Raw genomic sequence first — 27,777 nt, 5'->3', positions numbered from 1 at the left:
GGCACTCAAAGGTATTACTTACTTTAAAGAACTGTAACAATTGGACAAATCCTGCCACAAAATAAGCTTCTCTTTCTCTCCAACTGTGAAGATGGCTGAACAAGTCAAAAACACATATTTAAAGCAAAAGGGAAATGTTTTCCTCTTATCACACAATCCATAACCTGTCCTGTTAACACTTGTATTCCATCTTATTTTTGCTGCTGACACCAAAGTGTGGTGCAGCTGGCAAGCTGGAGGGAAGGGGTGCCATCCAGAGGGACCTTGGCACACTTCAGAGTTCGGTCTGTGTGAACCTCAAGACATCAGTTCAACAAGGCCAGGTGCAAGGTCCTGCACCTGGGCTGGGGCTATCCCAGGACAAATACCTGCAAGCACGAATACGCAAGGCTGGGCAGAAAATGGGTTGAGAATAGTCCTGAGGAAAAGGAACCGGGGATACTGGTGGATGAAAACTAGACATGACCTGGCAACATGTGCTTGCAAGTCCAGAAAGCCAACTGTATCCTGGGCTGCATCAAAAGAAGAGTGGGCAGCAGGTCAGTCCACCAGGTCATTCACAGATCTACTCTGATTTCACAATGTTTATATTTGATATTAGAAATAAATTCTTTACTGTGAGGGTGGTGAGGCACTGGAACAGGCTGTCCAGGGCAGCTGTGGGTACCCCATCCCTGGAAGTGTTGAAGGCCAGGTTGGATGGGGCTTTGAGCAACCTGGACTAGTGGAAGGTGTCCCTGCCCATGGCAGGGAGATTGAAGCTAGATAGTTTTTAAGCCACTTTCCAACCCAAACCATTCAGTGGTTCCATGGTTTAAACAGATTGCTTCAGCCATTGGTAGTTTTTATAATTTGGTTTTCAGTTCATTGCACCTTGAGAATAGGAAAATCCTCTGTAGGACTCCCACAGAAGAGAAAAAAAAATATGCATCAATGAAAGCTACAACTCCACATGGACACATGCCACATTTCACATGCCACAAAGTGGATATCTCAGTACTATACTGTTACCCAATATTCTCTTAGATATAGTTACACAGACCACAGATCAAAAGCAGCACAATTTAGGTGCCTCAGCCACAAGAGAAACAGTGGCAGCATGCTTTTGTTCAGTTCTATAGAGATCAGTGAAGTGGATATGGCAGTGTTCTGCATTGACTTACATATTCTCTATGTTAACCAGATTATAAGCTTTTATTGCAGGTTATGTTTAACTAAATAAAGGAGTTAGTAGGCAATGCAAGGCCCTTTTTCTGACAGCATATCAAGAGCTCATCACCAAACATGATATTTGCTCCAGGCACAAGAGACCTTAGCCCTGACACCATGACAGTGATATTGTTGGTATATTTAAAACATTAAATCATAATTCAGTTCACAAAAAGACTCTTCCTCCCCTTCTCCCACACAAGATTAGCTTCAGTTCAAACACTTCACTGAATTTGGAGAGTTTCATTAAGAGTCCCCACCGTCCCCACACAAATTCCTGAATTTCAGCCAAGGTGCAGTCACAAAGTGCACATGGTATAGATGACCCCTGAATTTAATACATTCTCTTTTTAGACAACGGACCAAGTTACTTGAACACCTGCATACTGTATTATATATAGGCAGGTTTTAGCTTTCTTCCTAAGGACTGTGACCCATGGGCACTTGCACTGCGACACTGTTTTGTGATCTGTTAGAGTATCACAGCACCCTCCTGCACTCCAGCACCAAACCTCACAGGCGAGCCCAGCCTCACCATGACCTGCATGGTGAAATGGCTGCTGCCTTCTGAGCCAGCCTTTCAAGAGGGGAACTGCTCTCCCGGGCTCTGACCTCCAAACTGACCTAAGCTCTGCTGGATGCCTGCCTTCTTTCCCTAAAGCCTAAAAGAAGCATTTAAATTGCCTGAGATAAGTATCAAATAAGAATATACCGTAATTTTTTTTAAGATGACACAAGCATAACAATACATTGACTTTAAAGATCAATGTGGCAGCAAGCAAAGGCAAGGCACACTAGGAGAAAAGAAAACTAGTTGTTTACATTGATTTCAAGAAGGATAAAAATCACCTAGGTCCTTACTGGAAAGCAGAGTCACAACAGTACCGATGAAATGCTATTTCACAGGGAATCAGAGAATGATCAAAGTAGGAAAAGACCTTTGAAGGTCATCTTGCCCAAGCCCCCTTTTGCAGAAGGATGTCTAGACAGGTTTTGAATATCTCCAAGGATTAAGACTACACAAACCCCCTAGCCAACCCGTGCCAGTGCTTGGTCGCCCTTCAAGTCAAAAAGTGTTCCTGATGTTGGGCAGGAACCTCCTGAGGTTCTATTCATGCCCATTGCCTCTTGTATCATCGCTGAGCACCACTGCAAAGAGCCTGTGTCTGTCACCTTTATACCTTCCCTTCAGGTATTTATACACACTGATGAGCTCTCCCTGAGCCTTCGCTTTTCCAGGCTGAACAGACCCAGATCTTTCAGCCTTTCCTCACACAGGCCTTTGATCATCTTCACAGCCCTTCACTGGATTCTCCACTACATCCACATCCCTCTTGTAACTGCACCCAGCACCCCAGATGTGAACTCAGCAGTGCTGAGTAGAGAGGAAGGATTGCTATTCTCAACCTGCTGGCAATTCTTTGTCTAAAGCATTCAGGAACACCATGTGTCCTCTGTATGGCAAGGGCATGTTACTGACTCATGTTCAACTATCTGTCAGGATAACCAGGTGAACTCCAGGTAAGCAGCTCTATAAGATCCACAAGGAAGTTTAAGGTAATACTCTTGACACAGGTATCTAAGTGCTAAAACAACTAGATATTAAGAGATAACTATAATGGTTATAGCTACCTATAACTCCTAAGAGGTACAGGATCAGTTTTAAGAGATTAAAGGAAATCTATACCCTAAATCTAACTAGGGTGATCAAACCAAGGCTCTCAAAAAATCTAAGTGTCTTTCAGGCTGTTGTTTGACTGCCAAAGGCACTTTCACTTTGCTCCATGCAGGGGGGAGCAACAATAGCACAGAAGGTAATAGAGGTAACATGTCTTACTCTCAAAGCTCTTTGAATACCAGTGCACCAGAGGAAAAGCAGCCTCTTGGTTTAGCACAAGGCTGCAAGATCATCTTTCTCAGCTAACAAGTCTGCACACCAAGTACACTTCATTATCAAGCTACAGATCAGGCCAGCTTCTTGCACATGACACAGTGCCACTGCACGCCAAGTACCCTGTGTTTGTTGAAATCAGTTCCAAGAAAGCAGGAACTGAAGCAGAGTTACTGGTAAAAATGGAGAAGGGCCAACAGGCTCAAAAAAAATCAGCAAAAGATCTGGTAAACAAAGAAATCACAACTTTTTCTCACCTCTCAAACCAAGCATCTTACACTAACAAGGACCCAAAAGAACTAGAAACCGGTTGTATTTTGCAATTCTAGAAGAGAAATCTGAGAGTTGAGTAAATCTCTAGATTAGATCCCTTCTACTGTGAAGTCAGTCCAAACAGGAGAGCTTGACAAAACCAGTAATTATACAGAAGTCATAGATGACAAACTGCATAATTACATTAACTCTGATTTGCAAGGTTTGAATGATTAAAAGTCCGCTACAAGTATAAACACACCAGAATCAACAACTGCCTCAAGTTCCCCAAGTACACTGTAATCACTTACTGCTATCAGCCACCAAATCTACCCTTATGAAACACTTCCTTCCACCCTGATTTTCATCACCTGCCTTCTCATTTCCTGAATAAACAGTCCATATGCAGAGCAAGCTGTTTCCTCTGTTTCTGTACTGCCGTTTTCAGAAGGGAAAAAAATAATCAAATACCAAGCCACCAAAAAAAAACCCAGGAAAGCTGAAATGTTTAAGACCAGGACTTGAAAACACCCCTCATCTGGAAAAAAACCTGGCACAGTCCAGACACCTCAGCTATCTTTTGAGAGAATTAGATGGCAATGAAGGCCAAGGAAAGCATAACAAACTTCTGAATACCCAGTACAACTTCAATAATTACTACCTTAAACTGGGTTCCACAAACAAACTTGTCTTGGAAAGAAATGAAAGAGTACAGAAAATATGGTAAGAGTCAAATACAGGTACTAAATCCCAACATTTTCTCTAAAAGCTTGAGTTCCCAGGGTTCTGGAGCCCTTTGGCCATTGAAATACACTTCAAAGCTCTCAAACTTATCCCAGTCTTCATGGTAAGTATTGTGTAATACTGTTCCCATGACTCAAACAAGTTGTTGGTCTTAATGGTAAAAATGTCTATTTCTTCACTTAAAGGTGTCTAGTTACCTGCAGCCTGTTACACTTTGCCTCCACGAGCCATTTTTACCCAGGGCTCAGTCTAACTTTGGAGCATCAAAATAAGAGAGGCAATAAACCATTGATTTTGTTCATTTAAGAGAGAACCTATGAAGTTTCATAAAATATTCAGATACTTTTTTGTTTGTTTCATTGTGAAGTAGGAAAATATTTATTCAAACCTTACAACACCAAATCCAGCATTTTATTTTTAGATACATTTATTTTTTACTTTGCTGCAGTACTAACCAGAAAAATAAGCAAGTGGGTGTCATACACAACCTTAATGCAAGGTTGAATTGGCCAATGACAGTCTTGATTATGAAGGAAAAAAGATGGACTAAAACTAAGTGGTTAGAGACACTGCAAACCATATTCCTTTCAGAACTCCACCCTGTGATTTTCTTCTGCATCTGCACAGTTACTAATAATAGTCTCTCATATAATACTCTATGTCTTTCTCATCTCCATTTTGGCAGCTGTATGAAGAGGCAATGTGACACACTCTGCTAGAGACAGCTGGGAGGGATGAGGAGATTACCAATCCTCCATGCCTGGTCCTTACCACCTCTTTCCCCACTGTGGCTCAGGTTTTCCTGAACTGCCAGCAGACCTGTCTGTGCAGGTGCTCCCTAACCCTCTTCTGTCAAGAGGATCCCACACTATTGCAAATTATTTTAAACAGACACTCACAGAATGTGTATCATTTAAACTGAGCTGGTCATGGGACTTGTGCTGGCCTGGCACCGCAGGGATAACAAACAGCTGAGGGACACCACTCACCTCCAATCCAACCATAACAGCCTGGCTGCAGCTGTAGACTCCCACAACACCAACTGAAAACTATTTCAGGAAATGAAGGGAATCAAGCCAAAGCAAAAGGAAAAGTAATGTTGTTGTTAGAGGTTTTTCTGAAATGAAAAAGTACGGTAAGTCAGCAGAGATGTTTCCACCAACAAAATGGACAGGTGGCAGAACAAATCCTTCTGACACTGATGCCAAAAAGGAATCAGCTGCCCTCCTGAGAGACCAAATAGATCTGGATTTCTTCCGCATGAATCTTTCCAAAACAAAACACAAGACTATGAAAAATGTTTAGAATATAAGAATTAATTTATTGTGCTGAAAAAGCCTTAATAAGAGGATCTTAAAAGTCTACTTTAATACTAATAATGATATATGATGATATAATAATATAATGTATGATATACAATGATCTAAACATTTAAGTTATAATGAGATAATGCATAAAGAAATATTTTAAGTCTCATCTGCAGGTCAAGAATACAATCTACTTCATAAGGAATAAAGTTTCAGAAAGCTATTCTGAGAGTATTTATAAACAATTGCAAGTAATCATATGTCCTGTGGTGACTTTATGATACTGGTATCCCCAATTGTCTGGTTTATGTTATATATTAAGTTCTGCACCTTTAAGACTGGCTGAGAGTGAGAGTGGGGGGAAGAAGACGCTGCAGCTTGTGTTAAAGAAAAACATCACTCCCACACATCTCGCTCCTGGACTGTGGTGTCTGCAGCACGGACACACGGCAGGACAGAGCTTCTCTCTGGCTTTTAGTTTTAGCTAGCTGAGGCAGAAGAGTTCCCTGGACCTCTTTTTTCTTTTTTTTTCCTGGATCTGTTCAAACCTGCTCTGGACTGAACACCCAGCCAAACCCCAGGAGCTCACGCCTGTGGCCCACCGGGGCCTGGGCCTCGGCACTTTCCAGCGCCGGAGAGACTGATAAGAACCTGAGCGAGCCGAGCTACACCACATGAAAAGGACTTTTCTTCCTAGACTTGCCATTCCATTGAACAACAAGAGGTTTTATTATTTAATATTATTCAATTTCTGTTAAATAAACAGCTTTTTCCACTTTTCTCCAAGGAAATTTTTTTCCTTTCCCAAACCAGTTGGGGGGGAGGGGTCATTTGAATTTTTTTTCCCTGGGGAAACCCCCATTTGGAGTTTTTCTCCCAAATTTGCCCTAAACTAGGACATCATACCATTACAGATGAATGAATTATTAACTGCTAGATAAACTATATGTGACTAGGTGAGTGCTTTTTACCTACTGCAAATAAAGTAAACAAGTTAGCTTAAACTACCATGAAGTTTCTGTATCTCAGAAGCTGCAGTGATTTTGGTTGGACAAATAGGCACCAACATGCCGACAGACATCATTTGCCACATCAGACGTTATTGCAGTCAACTTCCTACATGAATCCATAAGATTTTCCATTAAATGAATACTATACCTCCAAAACTGAGCCAGTGCAAAGACCAATTTTCTAATGGCAAATCTGCTAGTTTTTTAGTCCTTCCTTCGCATTATATATTTTGCCACCTCTGAGAACTGAAAAGAATGCCCAATGTATTTTCAAGGGTGAGAGAGACCTTAGGGCCTCTTTTAAATTTTCATAGTTATTGAAAGGACACCCTAAGTGTCAGATCTCCCAAATACCTACCAGTACAGAAGCACTTTTCTATACCCCAATGGCTGTTTCAGCCAAGTAAGAACTGAGATTACCTCTATAATGAGCATCACAGGAACTCAGTTGAGAGTAACTACAATCCTAATTTCTGCTCTAAACTGAAATAAACAAAATAGAAAAATCAATTCAAGCTCCAAGATTAGAAATATGAAAGAAGTCTTAACACAGACAAACAAGTTTCAGTTGAAGCTTTGTTGTGTGAGAAGTTTCTAGGAAATGGGTTTTCTGCAGGCTTAAATGCAGATATTTCAAACAGGAACCTTATGTTTATGCTCATGTACAATTTAATTTTCTTATTTTAGCAGCAGTCTCTCTTCTTGATGTTAAAACAGAGTTGATGACATAATAAATGGCCTTCATTTCAATTTCTTTCACCAAGTGCTAGAAGGTAGTTTACTCAAGTTTAAGACACAGGATATCTGTACAAGAATTTAAGAACAAAAGGTCAGAGTAGCCTGCTGCAATAGAAAAAACCCTAAAAATCCTAACTTAAAGCAGCAGCAGGTTCAAACAGGCAGCAATAGTATCTGGTTTACACATCATGGTTTATTAAAAAGCTTTAGAAAGTCTAATTTGGATTTCCATTGGTTATGCCAAGTTTGTTTTTTTCACTCTAACACTAAAGTAAAACAAGATGATGAACCCAGCTCTGCTTTTTAGATGTCAGTGCTGTTCTACATGATCACAACTCAGGATCTTTTGTAGGTTTTATGGCAGGGCTGGTTTTTTATTTGTTTTCATTTGTTTATGGTTTGTGAGGTTTCTAGGGATCCTAGGGAGGAAAGTTGGGGTTTTTGGGGAGGTTTTTCATTGTTGTTCTGTGGAGTTTTTTTAAATACAGGAGACAAATATTGCAAATAGACTTCATACAGGCTTAACAAGTACTAGTGCTTTTAGCACCAAACATCCAAGTTTGTCTTCTGAAGCTACTGAATAACTGTTGATCAACTTTGATTTGGAACTGCTACAACAATCTTACATAGCTTTTAGTTTAATAGGATGAACCAGTAATACTTAAACAATATTGCCTGATCCACAGGAACTGTACAGTGTTATTGCATTGCAGACTTGGCAAGTGACCTAACACTAAACTTCTTGTTTACCTACCCATTTCTATTTAACAAATTACAAGCTCCTCTATGGCACTTCTTTGGGCAGTGAGAAGCACCTGGCCCACCACAACAAACAGCTACAGATGAATTACAAGCAACATCAAGTGACAATTTACCTGCAATTCACAGCCCTCAGAAATCAGTATCACTGCCTAATTTAAGCCAGACCAGTGCTCACACTATTTGGAACAAACAAGCAGCTTATATAATTATTTTTTTTTTTACAGAGAAGTCAAGCCTTTCACAGATCAAAGCCAGCCCTCAAGAACAGAAATTAAACATAGTTGCTCCCAAAGCTATCACATTTCTGAAGAACAGAATGCTTTTTGCTCCCAGTACTGCAACGAGTCACCAAGACTTTTCATAGCATGAACCAGATATTATGAAGGTACTTCTAATGTTCTGCTGCAGGGACCAATGTAGAAGTTACTATTTTCTCCTTCAATCAACAGAGAATGTGATCCTGTGGTTGGGATAAAGGGTTTCTGTTCCCTGACAACCAGGGAGTGGTGGTAAGCATGGACAGGAAAATAAAGTCTTGACACCTCCTTACAAGTTATTTGAAATACTTCAGAGAAGAAAAAGAGAGAAAAAAAATCACATCCTACGAAAAGCATTATTCTGTTTGAGGTTAAACAAATATTTAATGGACAAGGAACTTCCTCCTGCTCTTCTACACAGTCCACTCAAGTACTGGGAATTCTCTTTCCCATAAAATGGTTTAATGGGGCCATCAGATAGTTTGAGCACCTGATTTAAAGTGAATACAATCCTCTCAGCTGTGCAATCCCACAGGACTGTGTGATAGCAACTTTTGTATCCTGCCTCCCCACCATCCTCCATCCAGCCCCCCAATAATCAGTTAGTTAAAGGAGGCAAGAGACATCACATAGCTCAGGAATGCAGAAGAGAGACACAAATCCTGGGAAGGAAGGAAGCAATACTTGTAGGTTCAAACAATTTCAATTGCTATTTTGGCAATAAATAAGGGAAAGAATAATTCCAAGATGGAATGTGTTTCTTTTTTAAAAGAAAAAAAACCTACTTCCTTCCCTTTCACAGCATTACAATATTCCAATATGTCCTCTGAACTGACAAGAATTATCAGTTAACAGCATTTTATAATTTACTTTCATATTTAAAATCACACACAATACCAAGATAACACAAGCTTAACTACCGAGATAATATTAGCATAAAGCAATTCAATACCCTGTATCTCTGCCAAAGCAGTTAACTACACCTCTATGTATAATGTTACACATTTTATTCCCTTAAAGGCAGCTTACACATGTATTTCCAAGTCTAATGCTAATTTCCATGCTTCACAAAGTAAATGGGGCCAGGCAGCAATAGCTCAGAAGCTGTAACTGAACAAAAATGTATGTCCCAACCTACCCATAGAGTAGGAGTGTGTCCCTGGGGTACATTCCATCCCTGACACTCACTTTCACGCACTGCACTAAGATGTCAGAAGGAAGAAAACTGCAGGTACCCATTCAGACTGCCTGCAGGAGCAGCTCTAAGAGTAACTGCCAGCACATGCTTCCAACCATGTGCAATGCCAATAGGGCCACTGGAGGAACCTTGCATCCTGCACCTCCAATTCATTACTGAGTACTGAAAAACAGCTGTCACAGACACAAACTAGTCAACTTCAGCAGGTACACTGTAGTAACAGTTGGAGTATTTAATTTTTTAGAACTATGATTTATCCAAGAAATCTTATAATGAACATGTAGGAGAGTACTAATTTATTGGCTTGAGGGTTTTTTTTCCAAAACTGTAAAGCAAAAGCCGATATAACACTGATTTTAATGACAGCAACAAGAATGCAGAGCCTCTAATCTCAAAACCAGTTTGGCATACAAATCTTTCCCATGAGAAAAGATTTCGTTCCTTTATTTTGCAGCCCTCAACAGAATTCAGAGAAGGATGAGCTGTCTTTCTGATGATTACAACCTGAGAAAAAATACCATATGCCAGTAGTTCATAATACAGTGGCACGTTTTACACTCCCATGACACCTTCTAGAACAACTCCAGCTTTTTCATTTCCAAATTGTCTGCAACAGATATGGAATATGAAAATAGGGCTTGTAACTCCAGGAGTGCTATTAACTTCATAAAATCCAGATTAAAAGTGAGTAATAGCCAGATAGATATTTCAAAGCCATTTATTAGCACCAAACTGTAAAGTAACTGAGACACCCATCAAAGCCACCTAACCAAGATAAGCACACAAACTTTCCAGTTACAGCATGAAATAATAAGCAGCTTTCCCCCAAGAGAAAAGCACTATGCCAACACGTCACATACAATGAGAATTGACCGTTCCCAAACACTGATAAGTATAATTAACCTTCTAACTCTGTCTTTGGCCTTGCACATTAAACCTGAATTCATCTTGAAAACCAATTAAAATGCTAAGCAGTCTGTCTTCTTTGGAACTGGAGAATAGCATTCAATAAAAAAAAAAGCATAGCACAATTGTCTCCTTAGACACCTTCAAGGATCTGTTAGCACTTTTAATAAAAATTGTGATTCATAAATAAATCACATTTTAACAAGAACTGAAAAATTCTTCAATTCTACATGAAGATCCTGAAACATTTAAGGTTTATGAAGGCAAAATTAAAGGTTTAACAGAAAAAAATAGCCACAGAGAAGAAAGATAAAGATGACCTAGGTGAGCTACAAAGTTTGATTTTGCCTTTTCATGCTATATTTAACAACAGATATTAATTGTATGGTACAGTTCCCAGTCAAAGAACTTAACTTCTCTTGCTCTCTCATTCGTTCTCCTTTTTGATTGACTACTGATGAGGAAATTACTTATAATTTATGTCACCCAACCTGCTTTTTTTGGCTGCCATTTTTAAATTAGCAAAACAACTAGATGGGCAGAAGGAGACAGAATTCTCATTTTGCTTTCTAACTTCTTCTTTCCTATATAATAGATAATTCCTCTTACAAAAAAAAAAAAACCATGCCTACTTGCTATGAAATTTAGATGCATGTGACAGATGACCACATTTCTTCTCATAACTTTACTTGTTCAACAGAAGGAAAAGGAGGTAAAGTGATTTCTGATTCTCTAGTGAACCTGAGCTGAGTACCATTTCAGAGTTACTACTCAGTTTTAACATCAAAATTTTTTTCCACTGTTGTATTTTAGTATAACTTCATTCACTATTCGAGTTCAGAGTGGCATTAACTACTTTTTCTTCCCCATTTTCAGAATTTATTTTTAAATCTACACACTATATCTGCTTAACAGTATTATACTGTTCCAGTATTTCAACAAGCTTAAATTAGCTCTTCATCTTGAAAACAGGTCCTTTATGAAGTGGCTCCAAGTCAGAATCATCTTCGTGTCACATTTCATGCCTTATAAGTTCCAAGGAGCTCTCTCGATGCTGTTCAGCTACCCCTGACAGTGCTGTAGATGGCAGTGTTTCACAGAGCTCACCTCCCTGCCCTAACCTGGGGCTAAGGACTGCAATACAGGGAATACACCGTAAGGCTGCTTCAAGAATCTTCAGTTCAGGCATTTCCGTAACATATCATACAGGGTAAGCGTGTATACGAAATGCTTTAATTTGAAAAGCAACCTTCTCAGATGACTAAAGAAATGTATCATAACACCAAACAAAAATGTTAAGTTACTGCAGGTGAGATCATCCTTATAACGGAGATCCACAATAAACTGTTCCCAGATATGGCATTTGAGCACACTCAGACACCTAGTTTCAGATTACCGAAAGAAAAATCAAGTTTTCCACAATAACCTCATATTTCTGACTAGAAAGTGCTGTTCTAGTGCAGGTATACATCTGGATTTCCTGGGCTTTCACTTTACTTGAAACTGAGGCACTTCCAGAAAATAATTTCCTGCACAGAAAACATCTCAGTTTCATGCTAAAATACAGTTCTAGTCTGTCAGCAACACAATTTCCATGCAGAACCCCCCAAAAGTAGTCACTTTTGCCGGGAAGCTGACTGTTCACATCATGGCATGCATGTACAAGTTTCACAGGAATGAACTACCACTCACTCCTGGCAAACTTAAGTAACATGAATCCAAGTGTATATATTGCTTTGACTTCCAATTCCCTCTCTTCCTAAAATTTTAGCAGGAGCTGACAAAAGCAAAGTATGCTATAACTCACTGCTACAACTCTTACGTGTTCTGCTGCACATGCCAGAGGACTGAGGAGCAAACTCTGCAAATCCCATGCCACCATCATGGTGGGTTCACTTTATTTCATAGTGGGTAGAAAAATGACTCCGTCACTAGCAAGTCAGTAGCTTTAGGAACCACCTCAACAGCAATTTCAGTGCTCCCTCAGATAAAATCCATCTCCAAGCTGTCAGCCTCATTATGCATCTCAAGTGAAGTACCTAACACTAGCTGCCAGGACACCGAGCATGCAAACTTGTCCTGGTAATGCCCACAAATCAGAATTCATAGGAGTTTAGCACTTCTATTCCTTATGAGGAAGGACAGGCTGCTGAAGATCAAAATTATTGTCTTTGCTACTCAGCAAAACATTTGCAGGGAACTAGAAAATGCATGTGACACCAGAAACAGTGATGCAGGAAGAGCAGAAGCCAAGACAATAATATGTCATCCTCATTAACTCAGAAAACAAAGTCCAAGGCTGTGATGGAGAGTAGACTGATACCACTGCATTCCACCAGAGTATCAGCAGTAGGGCTCCTACAAGTGCTGGTCAGAGCAAATAAATTTGTGCAGATAATCTCCCTGGACTCAGTACTGGGAGGAGTGGAGTGTTACTAATTTTGTTTTATAGCTTATGCTTGCAGCAATTTGTTTGAGGAGGGAGGAGACGTTGACATAAGCACCTGAACTGCAGCTTCCCCCACACTGTTACAATAGCATGATCTTTGCAAGGTAAGCATCAAAATCAGCCAAGCATGGGATTCAAGTATAGACATTTAAAATTTCACAACTGCAAAATATTCATACATCATGCAAGCTTCCATCAGTGAACACGCGCATTTTTATCCAGAGTAAGTGAAGCAAAGCACAAGAACACAGAATGCTGCTAGATTTCTGAACTGTAAAGATAGGCAGGACAGCAGCAAAGAAGAAAAAACAAATATGCTAATATACGCTTAAATGAAAGGAGAAAGGTGCATGAGGCTAAAGATAAAACTTTCATTGACACAGAATAAAGCTGGGTTGGAGAAAAGATGTTTAGAAGTGTCAGACAATTATAACCACAACAGTAAATTACACAGGGCCATCATCTAAAAGATGACTACAGCAAGACAAATAAGGAGATAAATGTATTTTTTTTAAAACACAGAACAAATTTCAAGCAAACATGACCCTGCAACAGGATAGCAACTAAGGCTGCCAGAGCTCAAGTGGGATTTTGTTCAATACTGATGGCAACAGCAGCATTGTGTCACAAGAAGAGAACAGATGCTAAGCGGAGTTGGAAAATTTCACCTATTATACCTGTGAGTGGTAATAAAAAAGCCTCATTTCAACTCTTGGGACCCTTGACACTGGAGAAGGGAGTGAGGATTCAGTGAGAGCTTTCAGACTGAAAGGACTGACAACATATGCACACCTTCCTTCACTCAGGTCCTTTTCTAAGACTTCATATGAAACTTGTTTAGCAATTACTTTTCGCTCCTCCACAATTTTCCCTGCTGCAGAACACACTGTGCAGATTGCAGGTGGTCAGCTATAGCAAGTTACAAGTCATTAAAACACCATCTGCTCCCTGACAAAAAACAGCAAATAAAAAGATCACCAAAAAACCCCCCACATCCCTTTCTTCCTTTCCTCCATCCAAAAGTTTACAGAGGTGCAAAATCAAACATTATCTCTATGAAGACACTAAACTACATTCAGGAAATTATTCTGAGCCAAGAGCTTGCTTTTACAACATTTCCCTCAAGACCTTAAAGCCAAATGAATCACAACAGATGCTATTCATTTGGCAAGAAAGACAACCCAAGCTTCTTAAAATCTGCATTTGTAAGACAGAAGTATCTGCTAAGCAAGCAGTTTATGTTTTAATCACAAGAAACTAAGTCAAAAAACCCTAACCAAACCACACCACAAAAAAAATAGAAAACACGAAACTGTTTAAATGAAATTTTTAGCTAACACTGGAAACTCATGATGTTTTTTTTAAGCCCACAGAAATGTCTACAAAATGCCAAACTGAATCACAATCCAAATTTACATGTGATACTGCAGATATTTTTCAGCCATCACTTTTGAACACCATATAGTGAAATTGACATCAGGCCGAGCTCTCTCACTCTAATTTCCCTTTCTTCTTCCTGGGCTGCCAGCACAAATGCTTTTTTACATAGCAAATTCACCAAAGGTCAACTGCCACATACAGAGTTAAAAGGAAAAACAAATTAAAACTCATTATCTTTATTTCTTAAGAACAATACACAATGAAGTTACCCTTAATACTGTTTTCTTAAAATGCAACAAACCTTAGCTTCCTGAAGTTTAAAATTAAAGCCAAAACCCAAAAGAGCCAGCAGCTAGAGAAGCTTTTTTTTTTTTTTTTTGAGCTTCCTGCTGCTACACAGCAATAGCAAGTATCTACATTGTTACAGAAAAATCACTGGTTTCTTCTTCCCGAAGCAGACTAAGCCATCTAATTTTTCTGCTGGATCTTCATCAGCCTGATGCATAACATACTGTTGCATGATGAAGACAGGAAGATATGGTTTTTAACTGTTCTCAGCATGAGAAATGTCATGCTGGTAAGCATTTCAGATACATAATGAATTCTTGTACCTGTAATAAGAGGAAGGAGTCCACAAATTATTATCCAGAATAATTAAGGAAGAGTGTTCAGAAATAAATCCATGTAAGGGAACAAAGAAGGAAAATGCAGGAAGACAGGCAAAGCTACAGCTGCAATATATTTGTATGAGCATCCTACTGGTAAATATTTAACCTATACAGGATGTCAAGATAAATAATCTCTTTTGTGAATGAAAGACTACAGGTGACACTTTGAAGCACTCACAGAATACAGCAACTGAAACAGTATAGCTAATGTTGACTTTTGCCTTATCATGTTCATGCCTCAATTCCATCTATACTGCTAATATGGCCATTAATAAGATGGAGATTATTTCAGTATATTTACATTAAGAGATAACACGAGTCCTGTTCATAAGTAGGTTATATTTACAAAAACAATCTAACAATCTCAGAGGAAAGTGACTTAAGATAAGCAAAAAACCCCATTTTTCTTCATTTCATAAAGAAGGATGAAATACAATTCGATAATTGATAAAACAAATAGTAAAAACGTGTATTGCAGTTATTTTCTAGTCAATTAGTAGCAAAAAAATAAATATTTATACTCAATAAATGGCACAACATGCAGCCATCGATTTTTTATGCTTGAAAAATAACCACCACCTACCAGATCTTTAATCTTCTTTTTGACATAAATCCAGCTCTGTTTAGGAAGAAGATAGAAATCAACAGTAAGATATACAAGGAAACCTTTTAAGTCTGCTGAAGACAGATACTGTTTATAAGCCAAAAACAAGGGGAAAAGATCAAAAGTTTGTTTTAATTCAACAGGGATGTGTCTCTGAACACCAAAATAGCACAACTTGTAACACGTGATCTGACAGTGACCAGAGCAGAGGTCTTCTAGAAATCAAAAATAAAGCAAAGCAAAACCACCAAAAACTAAGCCCTCTCAGACCACAGGCCTCATTTCCTTCCACCAGTTCTTAGCTTACTTAAGAAGAAAGTATGTTTCCCTGCTCCAAGCTGACAGCCAAACAGAGCTGATGACATTGAAAAAAAACTGATTATTAAACTTCAAAGAAAAATATTCTTGTTAGCGCATGGAGAGGAATATTGAGTTGTGTTCTTTGAAGCACTGACAGTAAGTGGGTATAGTTAATATTTAATTAAAGTAGCTGACATGGTACAGATCCATCTGTACACTCTGTCAAGTTTATTTTTTGCCAGTTTCTCCTTCACTTTATAGGGCAGCTCATTGCTCTCTGTTCTGCTTTCTACCTTGATTAGAATGTATAAGCTTTCTGCTCAGTGCTACTTTGCCTCAGCAGACTTTTTTTTTTTAGTCAAAGGAGAACTTTTCTCATGAAGGAAGAACATTTACTCTTGTTGATGATTTCAGAACTGTGCCTTAAAAATTCTGCTTGCGCCCAGTAATTTTGTGTGCTATTTAAATAGATGGAATTGTCATTTCTGTAGAGGAAATTCTTTCTGCTTGCCAATATCAGAGACCTCAAGTCTTTGCTTTCCTCTGATGACTTTCTAGTCCAGGTATTTTAATGTAGCTGTTTGCATTAAGGTTCAACCTGACCATTTTCAAGGCAGCACAGGTTTGTAGCAGTTAACTACAACCCTGCTTGCAAGCTAGAATCAAGGCACTGTTTTTAAAAACAGCAAGCAGTAGATCTTTATAGGTAGCTTAGTGTGGGGGCCTCAATTTGGTGTACAAAACAAGATCTGAAGGTTAGCTTATTGGCTTCTCTGCACAAAGAGTACTTTTTAATTACTGATAAGAAATTACAGAATTGTGATTTCAGCAGAGGAAATATGTACTGTAACATAAATCTTCCAGCCTCCAAGAGATCATAACAGACGGCACAGCAAGACAGTGTGAGAATTGTAACTTGTCACGTATTGCGCCAATCCATTTTTTTTTTTGTAAACACACTAATTGAAGCAGAGATACCTTCAAAGTCTGCAATTTCCATCACACAGATAAGCAAAGTTGCCTTACTTACCCATACTAACAACTTTTTTTCTACAGGGGTCTGCAAGTAAAATGTAAGACTGCAAGTCACAGCTACCTCGATTGCTGTGCTAGGCTGAAGACATAGCTGGGGGCCCTGCATTGAGAATTGCCAGCTCACAGTTTACAGGAGGTTATCTCCTTCTAATGTACTGCTAGAACACTCTTTCCTATGCAAATATATACATGCACACATGCAAATTACATTCTACAGGTTCAGCGAGTTCTTGCAGCAAAGCAGATGCTACATCAGCCCTGTATCCAGACAGAACACACCACTAAGTAACACTGGCAAAAATATCACTTCAGGAAAAGACAAAAATAAACCCTCCTCCAGCTAGTAGTCCTCCACAGTGTCTGATCTATCTGGAGAGAATATAAGGGTGTCATCTTGCCCTCTCCTAAAACTATGATCTCCTGAAAAACAGCTAAAGCCACAGTTAGTCAGATGGCGCCTACAGCTACAAGAAATCAGGCAGAAAATTCCCTTCATCAATGGTGATTTTTGTAGACCTAGGCAGAAGACAGATGGTAAGTATCCAGTGAAATTGGAACAGGTAATGTGGCTGGAACTGCAGATGAAGTAGACACAGGCCATGTCTCACAAGAAAAAGCAGCAATCCCAGATGTCCTTTCCTTAACAAAGCTAACAGAAGGAGGCCCTCACCATCCTGCTTATACAGAAAAAAAGGGACAGGACAGAAGCAAAAAAGCCACCTCAACAGCGGCAGAGCAGATGCTATTACGTTAGCAAAGAGATGCAAGTGGCTTCACTCACAAAAGATACTCCTCCATTAGTAATGTGCATATAACATCCACTTCAAGCATGCTAGACATCAGCTACAAACGCATGGCCAGATGTTCAATCACACTAAATTGAACCTATCTGCTACTTCAGGTAAGAACTGAACAGTATTCCTCAGTCCTCCTCCTTTCCCTCTCCAGAATATTACCACACCTTTCATGACATTGCCTGAATTGGAAAAGTATATTAGCAGGGACAAAAATCAGAAGCCAATAAATCATTGTAAGGTTCCCACATAAGAAATGGAAAGAGGAGAGCAGCAGATTTCTTATTCAGGGAATCACTCATGATCAGCCATCTAGAGAGCTGGAAAATATGCAAGTCTAAAACCCCTACTGATACGGAAATTTCTCCTTGTGTACCTTGTCCTTTGGCTCCCCAACAGAAAACCTAAATGACTTCTGTTGCAGAGACCTCCCTTTTTGCCTCCCAAAGTGGAAAGAGGGCATTAAGAACAATGCCCTCTAAGAGAAGAGAGCATGTCTGCATTATCTTCTGCTGCAGCATAATCAGTTACTCAACTGTACAGTCATACTAGCAATATTTAACATGTTTTCCAAAATTATATTGTCTGGCATACTATACCCAGAATAAATGTGTGGTGGTTGTGTAGTACATGTAACAAATCCACTGAGATGAGTCAAAGCCAAGTTTTCCCTCCATTTGGCCCAGGTTTACAGTGCAGACTATTAACCAAGTTCAGCTGGTGTACAATGTCTCCATGTGGCAATATTGTTCAGAAGGAGAACAAGCTATTAGAAACAGTGAATTGACACTAAGCTGATGCCAATTTGTGGCTCAACTCTACAGAACTTGTCCTTTGCAGTTTTCCCTCCCAATCACAGTAGCTGTTACTTGACATCTTCAAGTAATTTTTAAGGTTTTTTTTTTTTTTAAACTCTGTATCTAGACAAACTTTGTTTCCTCTAGGCTTGGATTAAACACATTCCTAATTACTCAGACACTCCTTGCTAAAAAAAGCAATAGCTCCTTAGAACGCTGCTTAGTAGCAATGGAAGTGTCCCTTCCAAGCCTTGTCATTTTCATCTTGTTAATGTTTCAACTCAGAACCACTACTCTGTTTCTAGAACTGGTATACGAGAACACAGTTAACACTTCCCTTATGTACCAGCCTGATCTCTTTGGCTCCATTATTCCATATCTATGCATGGACTATGTATAAATAGAATCATCATGTTTCAAGTACTTAAAATATATATCCTTTTTTTTAAAGTTACTCAGTCTTTATTAAAAAAAATCCAGTAATCCTGAGTGTCCAATAGTCCCTCAAAAAGTACAGTACAGCAGCTTCCAAGATGTGGAAAAATGACAACACTAGCATTAGTCACATTAAAGTATTCAACTTCTACCAAAAAATTAAATTATTAAATTAAATTACATCCACCGACTTGGGGAAAAAGAGCACTTGGTTGACTTCACAGGTACTCTTCACCTGGAAATGACCAAGGCCTGAGACAAAGTAGTTCCAGGGGTTCACACTATCTCCACCCAGCACCACTCCTACAGTTTACATCCAATTTATCTCCCAGTTGTAACTCTATGGAGCCAGTGCTCAGTACAGCACACAAACGCAGTGTCATGTCCAGTAGCCATGGTGTAGATGGCAAGGAGTTGGCACAACTGACATGTTCCTACACAGGAAACACAAAGATTATCTGTGCCAGTCTACAAAGCAGGAGATGCACCAATGGTAAACTGCCTAAGAACAAATAAATGCCTCCATCAAGAAGATGAGCTGCACATGTGAGGTGGGGATGAGGGAGAAGAAAATGCTAAGTGGTTGGTTCACTCTTAAAAGTCAGGTCCAAGTAACATAGACTGCATTATATGCATAATACATCTGTTTAGGCCTAAACATTTTCCTTGCAGTATGTAATCAATTGCAGTACTCCAAATGGAGATCTAAACTGGCTCAGTTCCGTTCAGAGACACAAATAAATTTGTTCTTATGATTGCTTTCCACTGGAAAAAGTACTGAAAGAAATATCACAAGAGCTCTGATTACATCAAAAGCCTTATAATAGAACTCTTATTGGACAAAGGTAAAGGCATGCAAGGAAAGAGACTGGTAACCTACAGCCGTGTTAAATATTTGTTTTTGTATTTGTTATCTATTTAGAGTTTCAGACAAACTCTAGTATGTTGCAGTCCCTCCCAGACTTGTTCTCCAGTGAGGAACAATAGGAAACACTCTCCTGGTACAGTATGGTGCTGCTGTGAGTCCCATAGTTGAAAAATAATGAACTGCAGTTTATGCAGACCTGCTGCTTTAGCGCCTAAACAATATCCAAGCTATCCCTTCTGTGCTAAAGAACAACCTTTGACTAACACAGCATAAAGGTTCACAAGTTGCACCAAAACCTCCACTGCAAATAACCTGGCTGCTCTTGCCCTGGCAGCAGCAGCACCCCACCACACAAAGAACAAACCTCCTGTGCTGCTCCTCTCCACCTCCCATCCCCTTACACATCACATGTCTCTCAGGCAGCCACCTCCAAGGTGAGACTGGAAGGAACAGCTTGCACTGGCAAATGGGATTTATTCAGAAAGCTTCGAATGGCTGCGAACACTATTTTTCCCTAACTGTAGTCATATACTCTGCAATATTTTCCTGCCCTGCAGAAACAAACCACAATATGGCCTGCTTCAAAAAAAAAAACAAAGTGACCCATAAGCAGCTATTTACATTAGCATTAAATATGCAAGAATAAAGAAAAAATATGTCAATTAGTACTGAGAAGAGCTTATATCCATCACCATGTATCCTCATACCAAGTGAGCTTTTCTACCACACTGCAACCAGACCAGGGAAAACTAATGTTTCAAGTTTCTCAACTCAGTGCCACTTAAAGAGTATCTATTCACAGATTTACAGCATTAACACACTAATTTTTAAAACCTGCAAAGATTGCAGGATCATAAAATATATTAACTAAAAAAATAGGTCAGTGCAATATTGAAGCAAATGTTGCTCATATTTTACCTAAAAAAATATTCACTTTGCCCATAAAGGACACTTTTTACTACATATCTTAGACGTAATTAGAAAAAAAAAAAAAAAAAACACATGAAATTTCAAGCAAATGAACTTGCTATGTACTTGGCCAAGTGTTTAATGAATCTTAATATGTCACATTTCACCTTTAGAATAAAGCCAGGAATCTTATAATTCGTGAACTTGACACCAACTAAATCTATAATTTACTTTCACAAATCTTTTATCAACAATATGACTCCCTTTTGAAGTATCACTGGATAGTCTTAAGTGATAAATTTCTTGCCTTAACTCTCCAAATCATCTGTAAGAAATGCAACATATAAAGAATAATTTTTGTGGAAAAACAAGCCAATCACTGGGACATGGCCCTCTTAGGTAGTTAGAAAAAGACCAACTGTACATGAGACAAAGCCAGGTTTGGAATGATGCTTCTGCTACTTGAAGAGTCACATAAACCATTTGTGGGTGTTATCCGTTACTTGTGAATGAAGTAGAATGAGAGGTGAAAAGTATCCTTTAATTTATTAAGCCTTGGGAATTCTTAGGACTAGAAAAATAATACCCAAGCCACAGTCAAGTACCCAACTCAGTTTACTAGACCACTTGCTCACTATCAGCTTTAAACATGTGAATTCTTAAAAAACCCACCTATTTTCTCAGGTGTAATTCCTTAAATAGCTGAAACTGTCAAGCAAAAAAAGTCTCCCTACAGCACACATGCTTCCCTAAGCTGAACAAGAGCACTCCACTAAAAAAAATTCTTTTCATATGCTTAAATGACCAGTATTATACCTGCACTTCCAAGTCCAAGCCTATTCAAAAGAAACTCACTAGTCTTTTGAAATAACCTTCAAAATACCACGGCTTCCATTTCCAGGCAAGAAAAAAATAACTCTGGAAGGAAACATGCTGCTTTTCCTTATCTCAACTTAATAGTCATATGAACAGCTTCTGCAGGACACAAACACTGGGTGACAGGATTAATGCACTGGAAAACAGCTGAACATACAGACAGCATATGAACTAGCTCAGGCTTAGATGCAATGAGAACACTTTCAAATGGATGAATGAATGGTTACATGAAAAAATAAAAATAAAAAAAAAGGAAGATCAGATACACATTCCCATATTTTGTCAAAGTCACCTTAACTTTAAGAACTTCTAGAGACAGATGCAGCACTTTTAGTGTATGAATGACAAGTGCTGTACCCTGTGCTGAGGGAACAAGCTGAGAAAAAACCTCACATCCACAATTAAGAGTGTGAAGAAAATGAGGTTTATTTATTCCTCTCCTAGCACCAGAAGTCCAAGCTATTTCCTCAAAGTGAAAATCTGACTTCCCAAATGCCTCCTACCATCTGTCAAACAGTTTTAGCTGTTCTCAAGAAGCTTCTTATGCTACTACACACATTACATCTGCAACAGATTTCCTTCTTGTAGAGTACAGATGGGATTAAACACTGTTTTATAACAAATATAGCAAAATACTGCTCCAGATTTCCACTGTGTACAATCTAGAACCAGTTACTCTGAATAAAACACTTTTAACATATCTGCTACTAATCAGTGGCCTATTATGAGCACTGTTTCCCAAACTTCACTTACTGCATTTATAGAATTCAACACTCCACATAGGGCTTCCTTTTAAAATCTAATGTCAATCCTCACAATGTCAAGCTCCACCATGGTCTGAAATTATCAAAATGAGACAAATTACCAGAAGAAGCATGCAATTTGCTGTTCCCACAAGCTGGACAAGCATATGTTAAAGACAAAGCTACGCAGAATTGCTTCTACTGCATCTAAAATGATGGAGTTTCTTAGGCAGAGAAGCTACCTCCCTGATCAGAAGCTAATTTATAAAAATATCCCCAAACCAATGCAGATTCTTTAAGTCCAGGGTCTTAATCAGTCCACAAGGCAACAATAATATATCTCCTTCTACTAGTTATCAACACCATGAAGTATTTTTCAAAGTCAGTAACTCATTTTTTTCTAATTTCTGGTTACTAGATCTTCTAACACCTAGAAAACTTGTGCAAGTCACACTTATCTCAGTATTTGTTCACACATTCTCAAGAGACGCAAGAGCCTTACAAAGCCCTTCACGTTGCTCTGTCTTTAAACTCAGAGCATGACTCTCCACTTTGTATTAGTGGGAAAGGTGTAGGCAGCAGAGGGAAGGAAGGCAACTATTTACCAGCTGAAGCTAAACAGAGGTTCTCAACTTTACCCAAAAGACAACAGAACACCAAAAGAAATCACTCAAGCAAGATCCAGAGACAGTCCTCTAAAATTAATCAAAGGCTTTGGGAAAAACATTTTTTTTTTTGTTGCTGTTGGGTTTTTTGTTGGGCTGAGGTTTTTTGAAACAAAAATGACCAAGACTATGCCTATCATTTCTTCTGTGTTAAACAAGATTTATTTCTGAACTATATTGCCATATAGAACTATATTACCATATTAGAATCACCTGTTCTAATAGAAGATAATTGTAACTGCTGTCTAACAAAACAGAAAAGATTAACTAATTCAACTTCATTATCACATCAGAATACTGAGAGGGGGGGAAAAAAAAAAAAGAATACAGTAAGGGCAGTTCACTCAGGAAATTATCTAAAGAATCATTTCACACTTAGAAGTAGTATTTTTAACTTCCTCATCGATTCACCAAAATAGCCTAGGCAACAAACCAAGCTGCTTCACTCTTCCTGTGAAAACTGACTATACAAACACCTCCCTCAAAAAGCTTTCTGCTACTGCTCTTCTGCTTCCCAACTGTACATCTGCCATAGAAGCAAGATCTTCATTAACAGCACAATTTGTTACAAAACACAATTTACCTGACCAAGATGTTCACATTACAGTTTGGAGAATAGGATCATCAACTTTTGTGTTGTGTAACTTTAATTACATTGCACAGACTGGAGAAAAACCCACACTTGTAGGGACTAAGACTATGCTGTTTTCTACAGCTATCACTATTTCTTCACTGAAGGTCTTTTTCTGTTTTCCTTCACAATTCTCCATTTTGTTGAATAATAAAAGATATTCTTCTGTGTTTAATCATAAATTTGAGTAATGTAGCACTTGATGCATGCTCGTTAAAAAGAAACTAACAGAACTAAAACCAACCACATTGCTTGGCCCATTGGGAAGTTTGTAGTATACAACATTATGTAAATTCTCAACAAATTTATTTTCTGTTCTGAAGCAGAAGACCAGGAGACTAAGAGATAAGTTATCTTACAGACAGCCTAAAGCAAGAGGAATTTCACAGCATAGGAAGGGAGAAGGGAGAAAAGGCCCTTAGAAAACTCTCCTGCATGCTTCAGGAAACAGAATTTGTGGGAAATGCAGTGGCGAAGCAGGTTGTAAAACAGTAATCAGTGAAGAGATGAAAGCCTAATAACTGACTCGACACAGTTCATTAAAACTTGGCTGAGTGTTCTATGCAAAGATTTACTGGACAGAGAGGAGGCTGGAACACTTCTTCACAGAATACAAAGTTTGCATAGTTTCTTTGCTAGGTAGTTGCACAACCATTTATTTGAAAGTGTAACAGCAGACCAGACAAAAGAAAATGGGTAAGTGCTCCATTGCCTAAGACTCTTCTCAATCTCACTTCAACCGAATTTAAGATGAGGCAATCTAAAAATGAACAATCTTCAACAAACTTCCCTTCCACCAAAACTATTTTCCTTTCATTTCTGCATTTTATTTCTCTTTGGAGCAAAACCTGAGATAATATAGCATGCACTATTAAAAGAACAGGAGCACAGAAGTCTGACTTTCTGTCCCAGTTCAGGTCCCCATAAAAAGTGTATGAATCCAACTTTGTTTCCTGCAACATCAGAAAATCCCTCGTCTTGTAGAAGTTGACAAACATCCACAACCATTTATAGAACAGATTTTGAGGTACTCTGGGGGTTTACATGTGCAGCAGAGATACGAGCTGGACAGCCATTTACTAAAAAGCCTAAAAACTACTAAAAATTTTTAACTAATTTGAAAAAGCAGTGTGTTGAAAAGAAGCTCTTTCCCTGACCCATGATTAAAGCAGAAAAAGGATTACTTATTGCTAGGTCTAAGCTACATCAGCCTCGAAAAATTTGGTTTACTTACAACATGATTTATAGGGTCTTTTCCAAGCTAAACGATTCTGTGATTTTCACAACTCTATAATAAAATAAAACAAAAATAAAGAGGAGCCAAAGGGTCCACAGCTGACCACAATCACACATCTGCTTTTTTCCCCAACTAGTTTCAATTCTGAAGTAGACACATCAAATCAGCATCTGGAAAGGAGGGCTCTAGGACCAGGTTTTGGAAAGCTGTATAACCACAAAACAAATTACTTCAAAGCTCAGGAGTTTTGACTAAAAACTAATTTGACTAAAACCACAACTTACCTCCGAAGTTTGCAGGGAATTCTAAAACAGAATAGCACAGAAAATTTCACCAGTCCCTTCTACAGTTACTTGATAGCAAACAATGCAATCACATTCTTCTCTTATTTCCTGTATCATTTCAAACCAGAACTGTAACAACTCTAAACTCTCGTTTGCCAAACAATAGACCTGACAAAGACGAGAGGGAAGCACTGCTCTCTACACAGTTCTGGTGCTGCCCATCGTGTTCACTTCGGACTAACAACTCACTACTAACTCCTGTCTTTTCAAAACGGAGTTGATAATTAACAGGCATTAGCAAGGTCCCGACTGCATTAACACTTAACAGATCAAACAGATTTATATCTCCTATGATTAAGTGAAATTACTGAAGCTATGAAAGTTGCCAGATGACTGTTCTTAAAAGGTTTCCTGATCTCAGCCCCAAGAACTCTGTTTTGTTTGGACAGTGGCAGCACGAAACACGTTAGAAACATCTTCAGTGACACTCCGAATTGACGGCTTTCCTCCTTTCAGGAGAAGAATTCCACAGCGCACTGCTATAACACACAATTTGTGAAGACTGTTATTTCAGGAAACCGTGTGAGCCTCATCTGAACGATCACCGAGCTCGGAGCCCAGGCTCTTTGGGACGCGTGCCATTTGCAAGGCCTGCTAACAGAGGTGCAGAAGCGCGGCAGGCAGCGCCACGGGACTGGGGGCAGTAACTCGGTTTCGCTGCCCAGGGCAGGGCTGCAGCGCAAGGTAATTTACGAGTGCGAGGGCAAGGAGGTTACCGGCACTCACGGGCGCTACATTTTAACTGCGCTGAACGCCACCGCTCCAACGGCGCCGTGCGGGCCCGGGCTGCGCGCACGGCACCGGCCACAGCCGGCCCGCGCCTGCGGAGCCCCGGCCGCGGTGCCCGGCTCCGTGGGGCCGTGCGGGCGGCCCGACACCGCACCGAGCCGCCGCAGCCCGCGGCACCCAGCCCAGCCCAGCCCGCGGCACCCGGCCCGGGCGGCGCCGAGCCCTCCCGGCGCGCAGCAACACCCACCGGGCCCGGCGCTACCGGAGAGACGGGGGCGGCGGATCGCAGCAAACCCCTCCCGCCCGGCAGCCGGGGGGAGGCGGCACGCAGGCACCGGAGGGGGCCCGGCCGGCACCGTGACACACGCCCCGCGCCTCCCGTCCGCAGCCGCGGTCGCGGCGGCGCCGCCCCGGAGCCGCCGCTGCCCTCACCTCTGCCCGCAGCGGGTCCGGCGGGAGGCGGCTGGGACCCCTCCGCTGCCGTCCCCTGCCGGCGCGGGCTGCGCTGGTCAGCTCCCGCTGCTGCCGCCGCTGCCCCGCCCGGTCGCCGCCTGATCCGCTCAGCCGCCGCGGCGGGAGGCGCGCGCGCAGGCGCGGGAGGGGGCGGGGCCCGGGAGCCGCCGGGGGAAATCAGCGCTGTTCATCGCCGCTGTTCGTCCTCCCAGTTCATCACCGCACTTCATCGCCGCTGTTCATCACCGCTGTTCATTACCGCTGTTGGTCGCCGCTGTTCCCGGGTCGGGCACGGCCCTGCCGAGTGCCGGCACAAGTGCGGGCAGAGGGGGCACGGCGCCGCTGGTACGCCACCCGGCGTGCGGCTACGGGGGAGCTTAGGCAGCGCCAAAGTAGTAACGGCGCAAATAAAATGCGGTCTGAAGCATGCCCGAAAAACTGCAAGACGTGGTCTCCGATGAACATCACAACGGGAACCCGGCATTGCTTCTTTTTTTCCTTTTTTTTTATCGCCTCAAAATGTGACTTCTCAGAATCACAGAATCAATTAGGTTGGGAAAGACCTCTGGGATCATCGAATCCAACCTATGACTCAACATCAAGATGTCAATTAGACCATGGCACTAAGTGCCGCATCCAGTCTTAACACGTCCAGGCACTGACGGTGGCTCCACCACCTCCCTGGCCAGCCCACTCCCATGTCTCGTCACCCTTTCCACGAAAAAATCTTTCCTAATGTCCAACTTAAACCTTTCCTGCTGCAGCTTGACGCTGTCTCCTTTTGTCTTGTTGCTGGCTGCCTGGGAGGAGAGACTGACCCTCACCTGGGTACACCCTCCTTTTGGGGAGCTGGAGAAAGCAACGCTACCCCTGAGCCCCCTCCTAGCACTTTCAAACGCATCATCGGTAATAAGAATCACCGCGAGCAACTTACATATATTACTGCATTTCAAGTAACATCAGCATGCCCCTCACCTCGTTATCACCCGACAGCCCTGAAAACATTGCAAAATGCAGAGCATCTTCACTTATTTCACGGGAAAGTACTGTCAATACATTTAGAAGATATCTGGCACCTTCAGCACTGACCCCCAACAAATGACGCAGAAAAGTTGACGCGGGATTAATGTTTCCAGCTCCAAAAATAAGTCCTTTTGCTCCATCCAACTTTCATAAAATCATCTGCTATATCTCAATTATGTAGCAGTGTGACTAGGAGTCCATTATCTTGGGCTAATGTTCCACTCACAATCTTTTCATTCTGTTCCTCGGAATCAGAGTTAATTAAAAGGCTGACTATTCTTTCCTCAGCACTCTTTAATGCTTCGGCAGAAAGATGTGTATATATTCCTGGCTGTGGAAGATTGCTTTGTCTTCTCAGCAATGAGGTACAAAATGTTGAATAATACAGAGAACATATCTAATGATAATGATAATATAATGATTGAAGTTTCTTTGAAAAATTGAAGTTTCTTTGTGCAAAGCTTTTTATAATTAAACAATACTTCTTCCCAAAGGAGGGCTCTGGAATGAGCTAATTCACTCTGACAAGAGCTGCTCACCTAGGCTTTCTTGCTGTGGAGCTT

The 27,777-nt window shown here is 40.4% G+C and overlaps 1 protein-coding gene across 5 annotated transcripts in view; it reads right to left on the bottom strand.

Annotated features, from left to right (window-relative positions):
* Positions 1-26,262, bottom strand: part of LOC131591585 (oxysterol-binding protein-related protein 8-like) — an 81,032-nt gene extending 54,770 nt beyond the window's left edge. For 2 of the 5 annotated variants that reach the window (XM_058862410.1, XM_058862415.1), the window contains exon 1: positions 26,171-26,262. The gene's annotated coding sequence lies outside the window, so the exon portion shown is untranslated. Of the gene's footprint in view, positions 1-15,354; positions 15,375-22,142; positions 22,162-26,170 lie in introns of those variants that run through there. The other 3 variants (XM_058862420.1, XM_058862412.1, XM_058862413.1) reach the window with 3 other exon arrangements.
* Between the last annotated feature and the right edge of the window lie 1,515 nt (positions 26,263-27,777).

Source organism: Poecile atricapillus, chromosome W (assembly GCF_030490865.1).
Source record: "Poecile atricapillus isolate bPoeAtr1 chromosome W, bPoeAtr1.hap1, whole genome shotgun sequence".
NCBI lineage: Eukaryota > Metazoa > Chordata > Aves > Passeriformes > Paridae > Poecile > Poecile atricapillus.
Note: the sequence above shows the minus strand (reverse complement) of the source record. Positions and strands in the feature narration are given on the sequence as shown.